The sequence below is a fragment of the Simochromis diagramma genome, unplaced genomic scaffold (assembly GCF_900408965.1).
Source record: "Simochromis diagramma unplaced genomic scaffold, fSimDia1.1 OVJJ01000603.1, whole genome shotgun sequence".
NCBI lineage: Eukaryota > Metazoa > Chordata > Actinopteri > Cichliformes > Cichlidae > Simochromis > Simochromis diagramma.
Window position 1 is genome coordinate 7,646,509 of NW_024387414.1, and position 17,739 is coordinate 7,664,247.

The 17,739-nt window shown below is 38.3% G+C and overlaps 1 protein-coding gene across 3 annotated transcripts in view; it reads left to right on the forward strand.

Annotated features, from left to right (window-relative positions):
• The first annotated feature begins 7,787 nt into the window (after positions 1-7,787).
• Positions 7,788-17,739, forward strand: part of LOC120721420 (carbohydrate sulfotransferase 8-like) — a 175,678-nt gene continuing 165,726 nt past the window's right edge. Inside the window, exon 1 of one of the 3 annotated variants that reach the window (XM_040011747.1) lies at positions 7,788-8,914. The gene's annotated coding sequence lies outside the window, so the exon portion shown is untranslated. Of the gene's footprint in view, positions 8,915-12,061; positions 15,870-17,739 lie in introns of those variants that run through there. The other 2 variants (XM_040011746.1, XR_005693163.1) reach the window with 2 other exon arrangements.

Genomic DNA, 17,739 nt, shown 5'->3' on the forward strand with positions numbered 1-17,739 from the left:
TAAATATATATTTTAACTCAAAAGTACAGTTTTTAAATTGAATGTTGCTGAAACAGCAAAATAATAAAAAATAAATAAATCTATCTGATCGAGAAATCACTCATCTTTGGAAAAGAGAGTTTATTACAGAGAAATGGCTCTTTCTAAAATAAAAGCTATACTATATTCTTCTTCTGGGGTATACTCTCAGCAGCATATTAAACATATCAGGTCCCCATAAGGAGAATCATGTGCTAACAGCTGTCTAAATGACTCAGGTAAAGTTTGTAGCATGCGTGCTTGTTGTTTTTGTCTGCTTCCACTTGTCTTTGCACTAGGATGATGTCGGAGTAAATGTGCAGTCATATTCGTTGTGTTCCCACTAGTGCTGTCCGTGTTAATCTCGTTAAAATGACGTTAATGCCATAACGCAGCAAATGTCCGTTAACAAGTTACCGCGGATCGCCCCGTGCGTGGGGCTGGACGGTGTCAACATGTTAACAAGCTAACAGCGCTAACGCACTAGTTCCCACCAACTGAGCATTACGTGGCACATCTGACATACTGTTTTACTTTTGTCCATGACGCGCTTACCATCAGGGTCATACTTCACATGAAAATCAAAATAGTTCCAAACGCCACATCTGAATGAGGGTGGGGGAGGTTCAATTTCGGGTAGCGTTGATCCGATATTACGTATCTGTATCGGTCCGATACTGACCTAAATTACTGGATTGGATATTGGAGAGAAATAAAAAAATGTAATCCAATCCGAAGTATCACAAAATCACCTCACAAAACGCGCTACTTGGCGTAACCCAGCTCGGTGCATCAGAGCACTACTGTATGTGTCACGTGATAGAGCGGCTGTTGTCTGCGAGAGCTGTCGGCGGTCTGTTGGAGCATTTGGAGCCTCACTACATGCTTCCTAACCGCGCATTTCATCTCGGCGAAAACTGTCCCAGAGAAGAAAAGCAATTGTGTAAGTTCATCCCTGAATGTTTGCATAGTATTTCCACGTTAAGCTTAACAACTGATATATGGAGCCACAGCTGGACTGGCCATCGGAGTTCCATATTGGGGTGAAAAGGAAGTTCTTTGTCCCGTACTTTAGCTAGAATTAAAAAATAGACACAAAGCTGGAGTTATTCTGTCTTTGCTGCGCAGTTGCATCTACTTCTCTCATTCACTCCCCCTTCCTCTCCTGTTATTACTTCAAACATGAAACTGATCAATGATCAGCTGATCTGCTTTTCTGCCGCAAGTCCCGTCTTTCTTGTTTGTGTATCGCCCACTTCGTGCTAGAAAGAGGAGTCCAGCGGATAAACAACAGCAGCACGTTTAAGTGTGATCAGCTGTTGTTAGACTGTATTTAATATTAATTTCTAGTATCAGCTGATGTTTGCTGGAGCCACAGCTGTAAAAGCTGCTGGTCATGATATTGGTTTGGATATGTGGTGAGAGGGAAACATGAAGATGAAACCAAGAGATGTCCTTACTAAATCATCAGAGCTGAGCAGATGATGGAGAAACAGGTTTACCTTTGAGGTGACATGAATGAGTTAGTTATGAACGGTTTCTGAGAGACAAATAACACCAGGATCCTTTTTCTATGTAGCTGACAGCTGGTCAGTGCAGGGGCGGATCTAGCAACGTTTTGTCGGGGCCAGGTATGGCATTAACAGGGAAAAAGGGACATAAAGAAATATTTTTCTTTGTTATGTCATTTAAAAACTTTGAATAAATAATTATCTGAATCCTACAACAAAAGTGGTCATCTGAAATCCATTATTGTATACAGTAACTAGTACGTCTAATATACACCCTAGTAAGCTATAGTACTTTTTCCTTTGGGAAGGTACCATCTGTGCAGTCTGCAATTCTGTTGAAGAAGGATGTTGAATCTATTTAAATATTGTAGAAAAATAATTGATTTCTGTGCATTTGTCTTACACTTGCATTAAATTAAAGTTGATTACATCGATTAAGGGCGCGGGGTGGTTCCCTAATATTTTTGCTGGGAGTTGGTAACCCTATTAGTTAGATTGCCTAATATTTCCACTAAGTACTCTTTAAAATACCAGAATAGGGAGGATGGTGCAGGTTTAAATTTATTAGATTGATCAGTGTTGCTGAACTATAAAATGTTTTGGGTGCAGTGTACAGTATTTTTTGCATACAGGTATAACAGAATAGCTTCAGTCTCTTGTTTTTTAAAACTTGAGTATGAACTTATACAAAATGCAGCAAGATATTTATAAAAGGCAGTTTTATTGATTACAAAATACGCTATATCGGATTCATATCGGTATCGGCAGATATCCAAATTTATGATATCGGAATCGGTATCGGACATTAAAAAGTGGTATCATGCCATCTCTAATGCGTACGGAACCGAAAGCTCTGTATTGAACGGTTCAATATCGATACATGTATTGTTGCACCCCTATTAACTACTATAAAGACAATGAAGTGTTGTCTTGTTTCTTAATCTAGAACTCTGTTTAGATATTTGAAGATTTTTTTTTTCATGCATCTACTTCTTAAGAATAAATAAAACTTTTTATTTACTTTGATATCTCTGTGATAGATTTTTTTTTTGTGATATTGTTTTCTTCATTGGAAGGTCATCTTTTTCTCGTCACACTGACAGATGGTTGAAATGACAGCTCTCAAATCTGAACAGTAAAATGTGAACCATCTGTGTGCACTTAAATAAATGAACACGGGAACAACACACAGCTGCCTAATAAACTAAGTGACTAATGGCAAGCTTCACAGTGTGTTTTAGAATGACTAGATTTTGCAAAACCTTCCTTCTATACTTAAGTGAAAAAAACATAATACTAAAAAAATGAAATAAATCAGAAACTGTCAAAAGTTTTCAGGTTTGGTATCACCAGGTCCCACTTGTTGCAGAACACCAATGGAAATTTTTATGATCCTTTGTCTTTCAGATTGCCCTGTTTTCTTTCTGCCACTGCCACCATTTTCTGACAGTCTTACTCCTTTTCTATCTGATTTACGGTTGTTCCTTGCCTGTATTATCTAGTTCTGATAAATACAGCTTTCTAACAAAGTGAAATCACTTGCAGCAAAATCATGTTTTCAGGAAAGTTCCAGTGAGCTTGACCTTCCTCGAACTGTGTTTTTCTATTTTCTCAACTCTACATACCTAAGGTGGAGAGTGCAAAATCTGAATAGGAAAATATACTAAAGGTGTCCTTTGAAAGAGTGAAAGACAGAAAGTAAAGAGGAAGAAACCTGGAGACTGAGCACGAATATCTTATAATGCTTCCCAAAGTCTTGTGAGAAACTTTGGCAAAACAATGAATAGTATATTTCAGGGTAGGGATCATTTTAACTTTCCCTTGGCACACAAATTGCTGTAGCGCAGGGATATTAATTTTTTTTCCTGCAATTTAAGTCTGGAGGGAGAAAAGGAATAACCTTTCAGTGCAAAATACAGAAAAATCTGTAGAAGTAATATGTAAAAGTTTCAGAGTGTGCTTTTGAAAATCAAATTTTGCATTTTTCAGAGTGCTGTAATTTTCAGAGGAAAGCAGTTTCAGAGCTTTGAAGGATGATAGTGTTTGAATAAGTACTATTGTTGTGAAAACAGAATCAAACAATACAACATACTCTATGAAATATTTCCTATGAGCTGAGCAATTGTTTTGTTCACAACACAATAAATCAAAAGTCCACCAGGGATGCAAAAGCATCCCTTAGTTTAAATGTGAATGCAATCCTCATTACCAGATTGTTTTGTTGTAAACCTTTGGATCACTTCACTTAGACAACAGCATCTTAGCTTGACACCTCCGCCCTTTTCTTGCCATTTAAAAGTGGCTAAATTCAAATCAGGTATAGTTTTTACGTCCTGGTCACTTGCTTGTCCAACAACACTTAAAACTATTGAAAACATTTATAAAAGAAGTTTAAAATTACTTGACAAAAAACCGACTTCCCACCACCACTGTCATGTGTTAAAAAAACATAAATTACTGAACTTCAATAACTTAGTGAAACTTAAAAGAGTGTGTTTAATATATAAAGTCTTACACTCCCTTGCTCCACCACCACTAAAGCAGTTCATTAGGCATAAAGAAAGCTCAGACAGGACCACTCGAGCTTCAATGCGAGGACACTTGTTTATACCCCACAGACGGACAGCATTTGGGCAGAACATCCTTTCTGTCCAGGGTGGCCATCTGTGGAACAGTCTTCCTCAACCCATTAGAGAATGCTCGACATTCAATTTGTTTAAGGCAAAGGTTAAAAACTGGTTATGGACAAATCAAGTGTGTGATCATGTATGAGTTGTATAGTTTTAATGTTTTATTTGGGAACAGAATGGTGTGTATGTGTAAGTTTGGTGATGGAGTTTTTATTATGAATGAATGATGAATTTTTATGAATTATTATGTCTATTTTTTTATGTTTAAGGACAACAGATGGAAATTAGCCTTTGGCTATAATCTGGCATGTTTACATTCATGTATTTTTTTTTTTTTACATTTATGTTCATTAACATGCACTGTCCTAAATAAATAAATAAATTAAAAATTTAGATTTTTTATGACTGCTGTCACAACTTTATGATCACATCAGGTATAAGATAGGTGTTGATTTTCCTTCCTTTGAATACATTTATATTTAGAGGTTACTGTTACAGTATCTGACAACAGCTGCATTGCAGATAATCAGAAAAACCTGTTGAAACTTGAAATGAAATAAAACCTCTGCACAGCTTTTTAAGAAGTATTGAAAGAAAAAACAGTAAAAAGTAACGTGCTAAAAGTTAAAGCAAGGCCATTATAAGTGAGTTTTAATGGAACCTGTTGTTGGTAGTCTAAATTCATCACCAACTTCAACTCTGCCTCACTGCTTCTGGAGGCTGATAGATAGGATTGCTGCTCATTGCTCTTTTCCTGTGCCCACACCCAGAGGACACGGTGATGGATGATTGGCGGAGGACAGCTGGTGCTCTGCCTCTCAGGAGGGTAACTAATAGAATGGGGGCAAGTGGGCTGGTGCAGTGAGTACAGAACCAAACAGAATGCCCCAAGTACATTTTTTTTTATTTCTTATCAGCAGGCAAAAATAACCCTCAGACCTCAAAGTTTTTTTTCATGGCTTCATTTTTATCTGCTAATATTTCAGACAGATTAGGTCACGAAATAGATGATGATACCTTGGCGGACACGCTGCATAAAAATTAATGTTTTTGCTCTTCTCAGCTGGTCACACATGAACTGTATCTCACACTTTAATGAGCAGGATTCTAAAAGGACACTTGTTTCAGCCTCTTCCCATTAGTAGGCTTGTGATTTCCAAAACAATGGCAAAAGAATCCACATTTAATGAGCATCACCTGCTCTCAATTAAATATGCTGCAAAATATTCAAGTCTAGCGTGCTTTTCGGTCTTTGAAACTGGTGCTTAATGTCCAAGCAGTTTGAACAGGGAGCTGTCTAGCCACATTTCAGTTCTGAAAGATGTTGCTTTCTACAGTAAGTGGAATGAATGCAATCCAAGTTTGGGTCTTTTTCTGTTAGACAGCAAGACAAAAAAGCCTCTAGAGCTGAGGTTTAAATCCCTCCATTCTAATAACTTGAAAACAGCTCAAGTCAAGACTACTACTTATAAGTAGCCCTTTCAAAAAAAGAGGCCATTAAAACAAGAGGAATAAACACACAAATTAAGAGAAATAGCCATGCACGTTTCAACAGATTGGTGCTAAGACAACCATATGTAATTTGAACTATTTTAGAGTATAGCGGTGCACATGAAGGCTCCACTTGAAACAAAGGCTATAGGTAATCAAGAAGGTAACTAAGGTGATAGGTGAGATTCAGGCTCCAAAGCAGAACTGAATGAATGCTGGGAGGCATCACATGAGGTTTGTCTGGTGCTTGTTCATGGTCTTGTGAGCACAAGACAGAAGACAACAGCAGTGGAAGAAATACTGCCAAATCAGTTCACAGTATATTTCAGGGCAGGGGTCACTGGAACTCGGTTCCTGTTCACTAATGCGTTTCCTATGGTGCTTTCTGATATTTTTTACCCTGTGAAATCTGAAGGCTCACATGAGGGTTTGAGAACCCTGCTATCTCAGACCTGGAAATTGCCCTTTCAGGGCATAGTACATGTATATCTTTCCATATGGGTCAATTTAAACATGGCTGAAGGCAGCTTTAACTCTAAACAAATTGGCCTCAACATTTGTTGAGTGCCCGAGATACACTTCAGAGTGATTTAGTCCTGAGGTTTAATCTGTCTGCACAAAATAGCTATCTTTTAAATGGCATCACACCTTGCTGGTTATACACAGTAAGGCAAGCCTTAAATGGTACTTGAAAGATTTTGTACATCAAAGTCTGTTTATGGGTTTTCAACAATTCTAGTTAATATGAGAAGAAAAAAAAGTTCTTCCCAAATATGTCATTGCCTCAAGTCTTGTCAGTTAAAGCAAAGTTGGTTGACTATGAAAACTCCAACTTGGAAAATATCTGCAGGTTGACTTAGAAGAAAGTATGTTTATCAGTGTGTGTAAAGATGAGTCCTTATTCCTGCTCAAGTGGAGCTCACATATATGACCCACTTGCTGAACATTCAGTTTGACTGTAAGCACCAATGTGGTGCATAAGCAGTGCAGGACATATCCACTTTAGATTAGACTATATTTATATAAAAAAGTGGGCATAGCATAACTGTGACAATATTTAGAAAGTTGCATCCAAAAACTGAATAGGGACAAGGCAGAGATATGCAGGACTTAGATCATTGTCCTGCTACAAAGCTCAAGTGCACTTGAGCTGATTGATGAAATTCTGAAGGAGAATTTCATCAATCATGGCAAGTCCTAAAGGTCATGAAGCAGCAAAGCAGCCCCGGACCATCCCAATGCCACCACCATGTTTGACTGTTCATATGATGTTCTTTTTATTAAATGCTCACCAGTTTTACATCAGTTGTGATGGAATTCAAAATTTCAAGAGTACGTTCAGCTTTTGTCTTGTCACTCCATATAATATTTTCTCCAAAGTCTTGGGAGTTATCAAGATGTTTTTTTTTTGTGCGACATATCTGAGACGAGCCTTTGTGTCCTTTTTAGTCAGCAATGGTTTTCACCTTGGCACTGTCCCATGGATGCCATTTTTGCCAGGTGTCTTTCTTATTGCTATAATTACTTTCTTGCTCACTTAAGTTTGGATAGTTTTTTTTCTCTCAATAAATGAAATCATAATGGGGTTTTTTTCCCAATACATTTTGTATTTACTCAGGTTATCTTAGTTTAATATTACCATTTGTTGATATGAAGAAAGCAAGTGTCAAAAATATGAAAAAACTAGAATTAGAAAATGGAGCACGGAGTCTTTTAATGGGATGTCTCTTTCTGCTGGCTACATTTTTTTTTTAGAATGCTCCAAAAGGCACCAACTTGAATTAGCAGAAGTGAAGTCTGGGAGACATCAGCTAGAGCTGCCCACGTTGGCAAATCTTTCAATCAAAGCAGCTAAAACCCTAAATATAAACGTTAATAAATTGGAAAGAGTGGAGTTTTTTTCAAGGGTCCAGAAGGGAAAAAATAGCTATAGCAAACAAAGCAATTGTTAGTAGATTCAGCCGCAAGGTACCTCTGGAGTACTGCAGGTTATTTGCACTTCTTTTTTTTTTTTTTTACTGCTTTGTATGAACTAACAGCCAGCTTGGCATCCATGCATGCTTTCCTTTTTAAACAATAGAAGCATACAGTTCATATCTCAACTCTGCTTAGCTCGACACACTAGCTAAAGGCACTTCACACTTTCCACAGTGGGGTTGAATCACTCAAGTGCCTATCTACTTGTGCGACACATAATCATGTGCAACTGATCCATACTGAAAGGCTGTTTTGAACAGAGTTTTTTTCCACATAGTCCAGACGTGTTCCATTAATACATGCATTTTAATATATTATAGCAATAAAAAAAATAACAGATAAGGACCAAATGAACAGAACACGTCAATGTGGGCTGAAAAGTTCAAGCCTCGCTAAGACAACTTGGTTATCTCAGATATGTTATGTGTGCTGGAAAAATACAAGGCATTACAAGGCATTCCACTATGACAGTGCCAAATGTAGCCAGTATACCCAGTATCCAAAACAAGAACAAAGTCCTGTTTAATGCACACGTAATAATACCATTGCTAAATGCACACTACTATGTGTCATCATACACTTAATTAACACTGAATACATTTGCTGCACAGGTGACAGTTACTTTGTAAATCTCATACATACTGCAGTGAGCACTTTGTTTAATCTACCATGCTCTCACACTCCCCTGAGGTTTCACAGTCGAGACTTTAACAGCAGGCACTTTACTGGGTGTGGTTGGCTACATAATGCACGCAATAAAAAGCAGCACTGCTCATACCCACATACGGTAGCCACCCCTTCACTAGAGAGAACGGTAGCAGTTGGCCATGTTTCTGCTGAAACTGCTTTGTCAGCTGTTTAACATTGTGTTACTGTAATTGACCATATGCAAGTAACAAAGAGACAAAACCAATATTGGACTAGAGAGCGTAAATACTTGCTCTTCCTGCAGTCTCCGTGATCTCAAAAGGCTTGGGAGGCTCACTCCATGACTTTCTAGGCAGGATATGTTGTTGTGGTTCCATAGGGAGCGCTGAAAGGATGGAATGGTTTCATCTGGGTCAGGTCGGCTGCAGAGTTTGAGTCCCAGAGTACATTAGAGAGAGCTGAAAAAATGCTCTTAGACAAGCCAAGGAGCTGATTTGAGTACCATGGCTGCCCTGGAGTGCTTTTACCATGCCCTGTGGATCCTTTGGGTTCATTAAGCAGTTCGGAGTTTGAGTCAGAAGCCTCTCTACAACCTGCTGTGACACGAAGAAAACACCCTTGACTGAAAAAGAAAAAACAGTAAGTACTACAGGTAATGCCAGTAGGAAACCCTGAAGGGCACATTCTCTTGAATCCATTTAAAGAGTGAGAAGGTAGCTCCAAGGTAAACTTGGGGTTGAGGGTGAAGAGGGAAAGCAGAGTTCATAATACTTGATTTTTAGTAAAGAAATTTCACTTTCTTGCAACCATATTATAAACATGTTTTCTAAAACACAGAACAAAACTAAGGATATCAAAGCTATTAAATAAAACATACCTAAATATTTTAATGTAAGCACAACAGTGTAAATCCAGCAAAATGTTGTTAAATGTTAAACTCTTCTAAGCATTTAGATATTGTAACATAGCTGCACACTCATTGCACTCTCTTGATCAGCTTCATGCGGTTACCATCAGAAGTATTTCAAATAGTCTTGAAAAAGGTCCTACATATTCCGGCTGCTCAATCAGGCCCAAAGCATTTAAAAACCATCTCATTTGGACTTAGGCTTGTTGTGAAGGCCAGGCTATTTGATGCAGCACTTCACTCGCCATTTTTGTCAGAGCCTAGAAGTGTGTGTTTGGTCATTGTCCTCATGAAAAACAAATTGCAGTCTCACTATGGCCAAACCAGATGGGATGGCGTGTTTGAACAGGATGTAGAGGTATAGCTATGTTGGTTAAGTAAGAATAAATCTGAATCTGACCTTCAGGTATTAGAGTAATGATAGACTTGGATAAATTCTTGAATATTTTTTTTTCAAAGTGTCAAAAGTTTACTGAAAATCATTCCAGGCTAGGACCACATAAAGATGGTCAACATACTGTAGTCAAAACAACAAAACAGCAGTGAAGATTTTAGGATGGAATTTTGATTTGTTTGATACTATTTTGTAAGTTTTATGCAGACTGTACTGTAGTTGTATTATGTACAAAATATAAAAATAGAGATACCTGAATAAGTGTCCAGCTTTGACTGCTACATTTTGTCATTTTAAATCAGTTGCACAAAACTAAAACTTTTTTCTAAAATAGAATATTTCTCTATTATGAAAGTTGTGTTTCGTTAAAAGCAGATATTCTACTTTGGAGGGAAACTTTTAAAAATCCCAGGCTGTTGCTTTTTAAGTGTGTGTGCTTCAGTGATCAGAGAGAATGTGATTTTATGTAATGATATGCAGAGGTGCTATTCTCATCTGGCAGACGGCTGCTGCACTGCAGTATTAAAGTGTTCCTTTCGGCAGTGAGCACGTGTTGCTGCATGGGTTCTTCCAACTCGAATACACTAGAGATAGAGACTACGTCCGCTGGCACAACTCTACTGCCTTAGAAATTCACACTCTGCTCAATATCCGGATGAACTCTGGCAAGATTCTTCAAATCTATTCATGAAGTTTTAAAAAAGACCAAAAGTGTAAAAGATTCACAAGTTTAAACCTTCCAAACTGTATTTATGCTTCAGTGCTATAAAGTCTTCTTATTCTACAAATTCTTATTCTCTTATTCTCTTTCCAAAGAATTTGATTTATCATTGAAGAGATACAAAGCTGATCTCAATTTCCTATAGATTATCTCCTTCTTGATGTTTGGAAATAAGAGTTCAGTGTTTCCCCACTGAAAATATCTGATATCTTTTTGCAGTCATACCGGAGCTTTTTCAATAAGCAGAGTCGAAGATTGGTGTATTATGAGGCAAGAGCACTTTTACACAGCAGTATTTGTCATTTATTTAATGATAATACCCTGGAAGGTTAGAACACTGTTTATACACAGTACACTACAAAGTGTTTGTTGTTCCTTGACGAGCGTTAGAGAGAGCGATATGATTCATATTCGGTAAATGTTTGCTTTTTGACAATTTAAACACTGGTGCATTAACAGATAATGAACTTTAGTGTGTAAAGATGAGAAAACACAGGACATATACACATATAAACACACTCCCACATTTTTTACAAGCCACTAAGGAAATTTTGCATCTGGAGCTACAATGTTAATCATTAATCATTACTGATAAAGGAGGTAGAAGCTACAAAACACACTATTCTTTAATTTCAAGGTATTGCTCGTTGCTCATCTTAATTCTTCTGCTGTTGAATTATGTAGATTACAAAGACTGAGCTTGTTTAACCGACTACTCAGTTTCCCAAAAAGCAGCAGAAAGAACAAGGGAGTCAAAATATTTCTTACTGCAATTCAAACGGTAGATTTAAATTTACTGCAGTTATTTTCAAAATAAGCATAGAGTTGCATGTTTTTACTCAATCTGCACAAAAATGGGTAAGTCATTATATATTACATTCTTTTAAAGTTGTAAGAACAGCAACAAAGAGCAAATTTAAAGCAGCAAGGATGTACCAGTCTGTGATACAACATGAAATCAACAGTTAATGTTCATTTTAAATCTTTTTCCACCTGAGGTATAGCAAATTGGTAGCCAGGTGCTATACAGAAGCTGGAAGATACTGCAGTCAAATACATGACTGCTAGATGAGAAAAGCTACAACTCATCACTTTAAGCTTCTCTCGAAGAGACAGGTCATCCTGTGGTCTTGACACAAGCATGAATCCTCCCAACCCAAATAAAGCCATCCCAAAGCACATCACCTAGTCTGCAGGCAGGTGCACTGAAACAGATACCAAAGCTTAGAGCCACTGAGGCCATTTAGTCTCCTCCCTGACAAAAGAGGTCCCAGAAAAATATTTGAAGTTGAAAGGAAATAGTGCTGTGCAGCAACATAAAGCAAAAGATAAAACAGCATAAAAACATTGCACTTCAGAGGCAACAACGCAGTTTATTACCCATCGCAAAGTCAGAAGACTTTGCATTTATATAGTCTGAATATTTAAACATAACCCTAAGCTGTCTGTCTGAGTCCAGGCAGATAATTGGCATACAGAGAGTAAAATGCATAGCCTAGGGTTTACCCATCCTACACATCTCCATGGTTGGCCTAATGCTTTTTGTCCACACCCTGATACCGGAGTACTCAGTAGCCAGGGGATTGGCTGCCCATGCAGTGCATTGCCTGTCAATTGATCAGGGCCTGACTCCAGCTTAGTGCACCCTCACTGGGAACCTCAAATGAGGCACAACACCAGGGCATTCATCTTCATCAGAGGACCACAGGATAAAGTATCAGGGAATTTTTTCTTTCTCTAGCAGAGATGGGACAAATAAACCACTGAAAACAGATAATTTTTCCTTCTATTTGTAGTGCTTCAAGTGCTATCACTATCACATAATGCCTATGCTGTGTCCATGATGAAACTATATTGCAGACCCTCTCTGCTGACTCAATCTAATTACATGGTGCTTCTGTGCAGTGTTTAAGCCAAGCACATGCACATTTGCAGTATGATCATTTGCATCTTGGATATAACTGTGAAAACTTGATGCCCTCAATTTTTCAGCAAGCTAAATCTTCCATTTCTGCTGCTTCTCAATGATAAATCACCAGTTCACCGAAAACCCGAGTGAACAGGGAACTTGAGGGTTTGACCAATGTCAGAATTGGAGACATTGCTGTGCTACCAGTCAATACCAACAAATAAAACAGCCTGCTCAGATGGAGAATCGTGAATTTGTTTTGCTTGATGTAATTCATTAAACTGTTGCTTATGCCCATTTATCATAATCAATCACAGGGCAGTGGAGCCAAAAGAGCAATTTAGAGTGTTACAGAGTTATGCCATTGCTGAGTCCATAATAAATTTGAGGAAGATTATATAAGGCAATATTGAACCTTGGGGTACATTCTCTGTCAGACTGTAATGAATCATTCATTGCTTAAGATCTATATTTTACAAATCAGTGACAGGTGAAAACAGATGAATGAATAAGGTGTGAATGCGAGTTACAGAGGTTAAGCAAACCAGCTGTTGTGTGAGACACTGATTGTTAAGCACTCAGAATAATAACACTTTTTTTTTAACACACTGAACATTTCAGTTGAATGCATGTACCATAAATGATGAACTAAAACTCTGAGGTCAACTCAACAAACCAAAAACATACTTTTACCATGTTGTTGACAAATTTTGGTAGGTGCTATATAAAAGGCAACTTCTTGCTATGGGCAGACTTTGGATCCCAGCACTATTGATTGTGAGTAACACCAGATGTCAGAGTTGGATGAGAAATGAGGAGTCAGAGGATGGAACTGATGAGTGTGCCACGAGGAGGTTATTTGTCTTTTGGACAGGGAATTGTGTCAAGATTCACAACCCTCAAAATCCATCAGAATCTCACTGTCCAATAGACTATATGTTCATTAAACAAATGGTGACATTTTCATTTCAAGATGCTGTTAAATGATCCTGTACACTTCAAGATTTTGTTTCTTGAGCAAAGTCTTTAAAACATGGCCATGAAATTTTATAGTCCAATCATTGATCTGGAGCACAAAATAATAACATTTCTATCCATTTTACAATGTGGGTGTAAAATAATGCTTTCCAGGGTAATCTGATCCCAGAATCTGTTCTATTTTTTGGCATAGATCTAATTAGTAAAGGATGTATTTCATAGCCATACAGAGATTTCCCACCCTTGCTGCTACAAAATAGGCAACACTGATCATTTTCAGCTTATTTTCTAGTCAGGCCTGCTGATACCCCACACAACAAATGGCCCACAGTCCCACCAGAGACAAGCTGCAGCTGCTGTGCTGGTGCGTCTTAGATCTTCAGCACTACGGCGATGTTTTGTCCCACATACATGCAGCAGCTTTGTAATTTAAAAAAGGCTTCACAATAAACCCTGCATGTGCTGCAGTGGTAGAAAAGCCTTCCTGTGGGTCTGAATTAGTGTTCTTGGACTTGTACCCAGAGTCCTTGCAGCCAAATCAAGTCAAGAGAAGAATTTTCTTTGCTGCCAAACACCAGCAGAGGGGGATGTGCTCAAGTCAGGAGGAGCAAGTTAATGTGTCAGCTGTGCCGGTTGAAGCCTCACAAGCTTCCTTGCAGCCACACCCTGATATAAGGCCACGTTCTCACAAAGCCACAGTGACGTGTGCAAGGATGTGTAATATTTATCTGAACAAGAGCATTGTTCACAGCCCACTGCACTTGAAATATTTCATATAAGCTACTTTACAACACAGTCAAAATACAGGATGTGTGTTGTCTCAAGATTAAATGCTCAACTTGTGTTTGTAAACATGACAGATGGAAATAGTGACAATTAAATATTGCTTTACATAAATTCCGTGATCATGTCAGATAATAACCGTGAGCATGTTTGGCACTTTGAGATTTAAATGACAGTGGTGTCATAGATTTTCAAAGGATTGTGAAATGAGGTTTTCACATGTACTGGCTGTCATTTAGGAAACAAAACTCGAAAACATTCTGCCTCAGTAGAGCTAAGTGAGCAGTGCTAATATTAGAAGGGTTTTTTCATAATAATAAAAAAAAAAAACCAGGTTAAAAATCCCTTCTGCAGGGCTTTATGAAATAGTCTGAGATAAATTATGCACATCCACTGGCTTTTGATATCCATCCCACGGGGCTTTTTTTCTTTTCATTAAAGCTCTATTTTTTCCAACTATGAATCCTTTTTTTTCTCAGAGAAAATGACTGGGCAAAATCTTTTAGTTCAAATCAGTGCAAGATTAAATAGCTTACCGTGTGTGCTTTTTTGAGGCTGATGAATGCGCACTGGCTGGGGGCTGTGATATTTTAAACTAGCTTAATTTAGTATGCCAACTTGTTGAAGTGGCACCTTGATCTTCTCACAATGAAAAGACTAACGGGACCTAAAATCAGTCAACTGTACACTGAGCAGGAAGACCACCAAAAGATATTTTAATGTCAGCCAACAACAGGATTATTTCTGGAAAAGGCAATATCAGTGACTTAATTAAGTGGCATAGACAACCATATACTTATAAAATGACTAATTCTCACAATGCTGACACCCTTTTTCTCTTGTTTTTATTGTTTGTATCTTTTTTTTCTTTTGGGTCATGTCAGTAACTTTTCCCCAGCAGTGAAAACAGCAGTCATGTTAGGCCTATTTGTCTAGAAAAAGCAGGATTTAGAAGGAAAAAATCCAGACTGTCCTCAGTTAAACGTTATCACTAATCCGTAATCTGAAAGTCAGAAAGTCATTCTCAGACACAAACAAACTCATACACAAATTGACAACGTGGCACTTTTACTGCATTATTGTTAATGATTTCTTATTAAAGAATGAGTATCAATAATCCTGGACTTCAATAAATTAATATAGCTCAGTCTCGTATCTCTGATAAAGGAGAATCAAACTCTATGCCGCCTCTACTGTAGCCGAGTCGCATTTACTATCGCAGCTCATATCGTACAGTTTACAGTTTCAGCGCCATGTTCCCATCCTTTGGTAAGAAAAGAAGGGTAATAATAACGATGAGACGCGTAGCTCATCCATATTAGAAGAGTCTTTAATGAACTCGGATCGTCAGAGACACTCCTCCTGCTCCCGGCTCCCTCCGCTCCGCTCCCGTTACCAGACGATGCGCGCGTGAAAATTTGCAGCCCCATCTTTATCAGTATCATCGCCGTGAAGACAAAGAGAAGACCGCAAATGAAGATGTGCTGCACTAGCAGGAGAAGCCCCTCTTAAAATCACCGTTACCGCAGCTGTGCCCGCCCAGAGGCAGACAGAGAACCGGTCCTTGGAGACTCTTTGGGGATGCGCAAAGATGTGAGAGTGAAGAGTGAGATGCATTATGATTGGCCATACTCATCCTAAAAGCGTCAGGCAAGGAGAGTGATGTTTGCTCCAGCAAAAGAGTCGACGAGGTGGCATCAAACTTGAAGGAGACGTGTTCAGTGTGCACATTCAATGCTTTCACGGCATTAACCGTAAACTTGCATCATTTCCCCAAAGAGGCGGACGCGCTTTCCGTGGTGCTGAAACAGAGACTTGGCTGATCAACTAGTGAACAAGAGGAGGAACCTCTCACTTCGTCACCTGCTTCTGAGCTTCATTGTATTGAGGAGCCGTGGCAAGGTAAGTGCAGTGATGTACAGTGCCTTACAATGTAATGAAGATACGCTGTTTTCATTTATGTCTGTATCACGGCCACACATGAACCAGCGTCCGTTTTTTTTTTAATCGCGTCTTTATCTGTTGTCCCGAGTTTCTGATGCGTACGTTTTATTTTAAAGTTTGATCCGATTTTACCATAGCAACAAAGTTTCATAATCAATGCGTCTTTAGATTGTTTAGCTTACATTCTCCAGCTGTGGAAACGTATTGCAGTTTGTCTGTCCTTTATGCTTGTCAGTATTAGACACTTTCTAAATTTAATCAGATTTAAATTCTTTCCCCCTCATTGTTGTTTTAAAAGCTCGAGGGACTTCGTTTTCTATATTGCGTTAATTTACCCTTAGGTTCAAGTGCACTAGAGAGTTTACTTACTTCAGAAAGTGTTTAAAAATGATGAAAACATAGCTTTATAACTGCTTGTGCACTTAGTTTTCTGTGCTGTCAGACATTTTCACACATCACTCCTTCTTTGAAACATGTATTATTAGAGTGAGAAAACACAGCATATACTTTACCACTGCAGCATGGGAAACATTGTACTTAGTAATGGCGCTTTCTGTTGGAACAGCAGGAGTTTGTGCTGGTCTTTCATTTTGCTGCTGGTACCTGTACAGTAGTTGTAGTTGTTGTTTGTTTGTTTGTTTCATACCATAACTATGTGCCTCAAAACTCAATTCACATTCAGTGTTTGTAAGGGAAAACTTTAAAAGTTGTGTTGAGGTTTAGAAATTCATACCACTATTATGAGTAGACTACCTTTGTTATATCAGGTTAAAATGTGGCTGGACTATAACCAGGAAATAGAAACAAGTGAAAAAAGATTGTGTGCTGTTGTTCAAGTGTCACATTAAGATTGGTGTGTTCACTAGACCATAAAAATAGCCGCTGCTCGCTAACTGGCTTCAGGGCTGTATTTTTGGGTTATGTCACTTTTATAGCACAAAAGAGATTGTTCTAACATAATCATCCCTAACATAACTTTAAGGTTTGTGGTGGCTTTCAAATGCTTGATGTTTCCAGTGCACTGTCCTAAGAAATCTGAATAAACAATATCATATCAGACCAATAAAATGTTGTAAACTGATTGTATAAGAGACTGCATGTTCAAACCATGTGGTCAGTTAAAAGTTTAACATCTGAAAGAGCTTGTAGAGTGTTGTAATTGCAAGAGCTGTGACTTACTTGCTTTAATCAAGTACCTTGTTGGACTGAGAAGGAGCGTGGGTGTCATCAAAGCAGAACAAAGCCTCTTTGAGGTGGAAAAACTTAAGTTGTGATTAATTTCAAAAGGCACGCCTTAATTTCAAAGGCACGTTCTTGTATTTGAGACACTAAGTCAATATCCTACAAAGTCAGAGGACTTTTTGCGGTGTTGAAGGAGACTACTCAGAACTTAAAGCTATGGCTGATAAGCTTTTAAAACTGGATGGCTAGCTAAAAATTTACACACACAGCTTTTTTGTGTTCTGTGGCTCTTTAATAGATAGTTTGTTATTATTTGTATATTTTTACTAGAAGAGCTGTTATCCTCTCTCCCTAACTCTAACATGTCTTTACAATCTGAGCAGAAGGCAGGTGTATTTGTACCTGCAAGGCTGAATGAAGTACTTGACCTCTGTGTCAGAATTTGTTATTCATTCTTCATGCAAAGATTCAGACCCTCCACAAGATAATAAACAGAGTTGTAATTGCCAGTAAGGTTGCTCAGCAGCTTTAATCAATTACTGTGCCGTCTTCCATCGAGAGAGATTGGGAGTGCAGGTGTCATCAAAGCAGAATGAGTCTCTTTTGAGGTGGGAAATGCAAGACTCAATGACTTCACTCAGCTGGG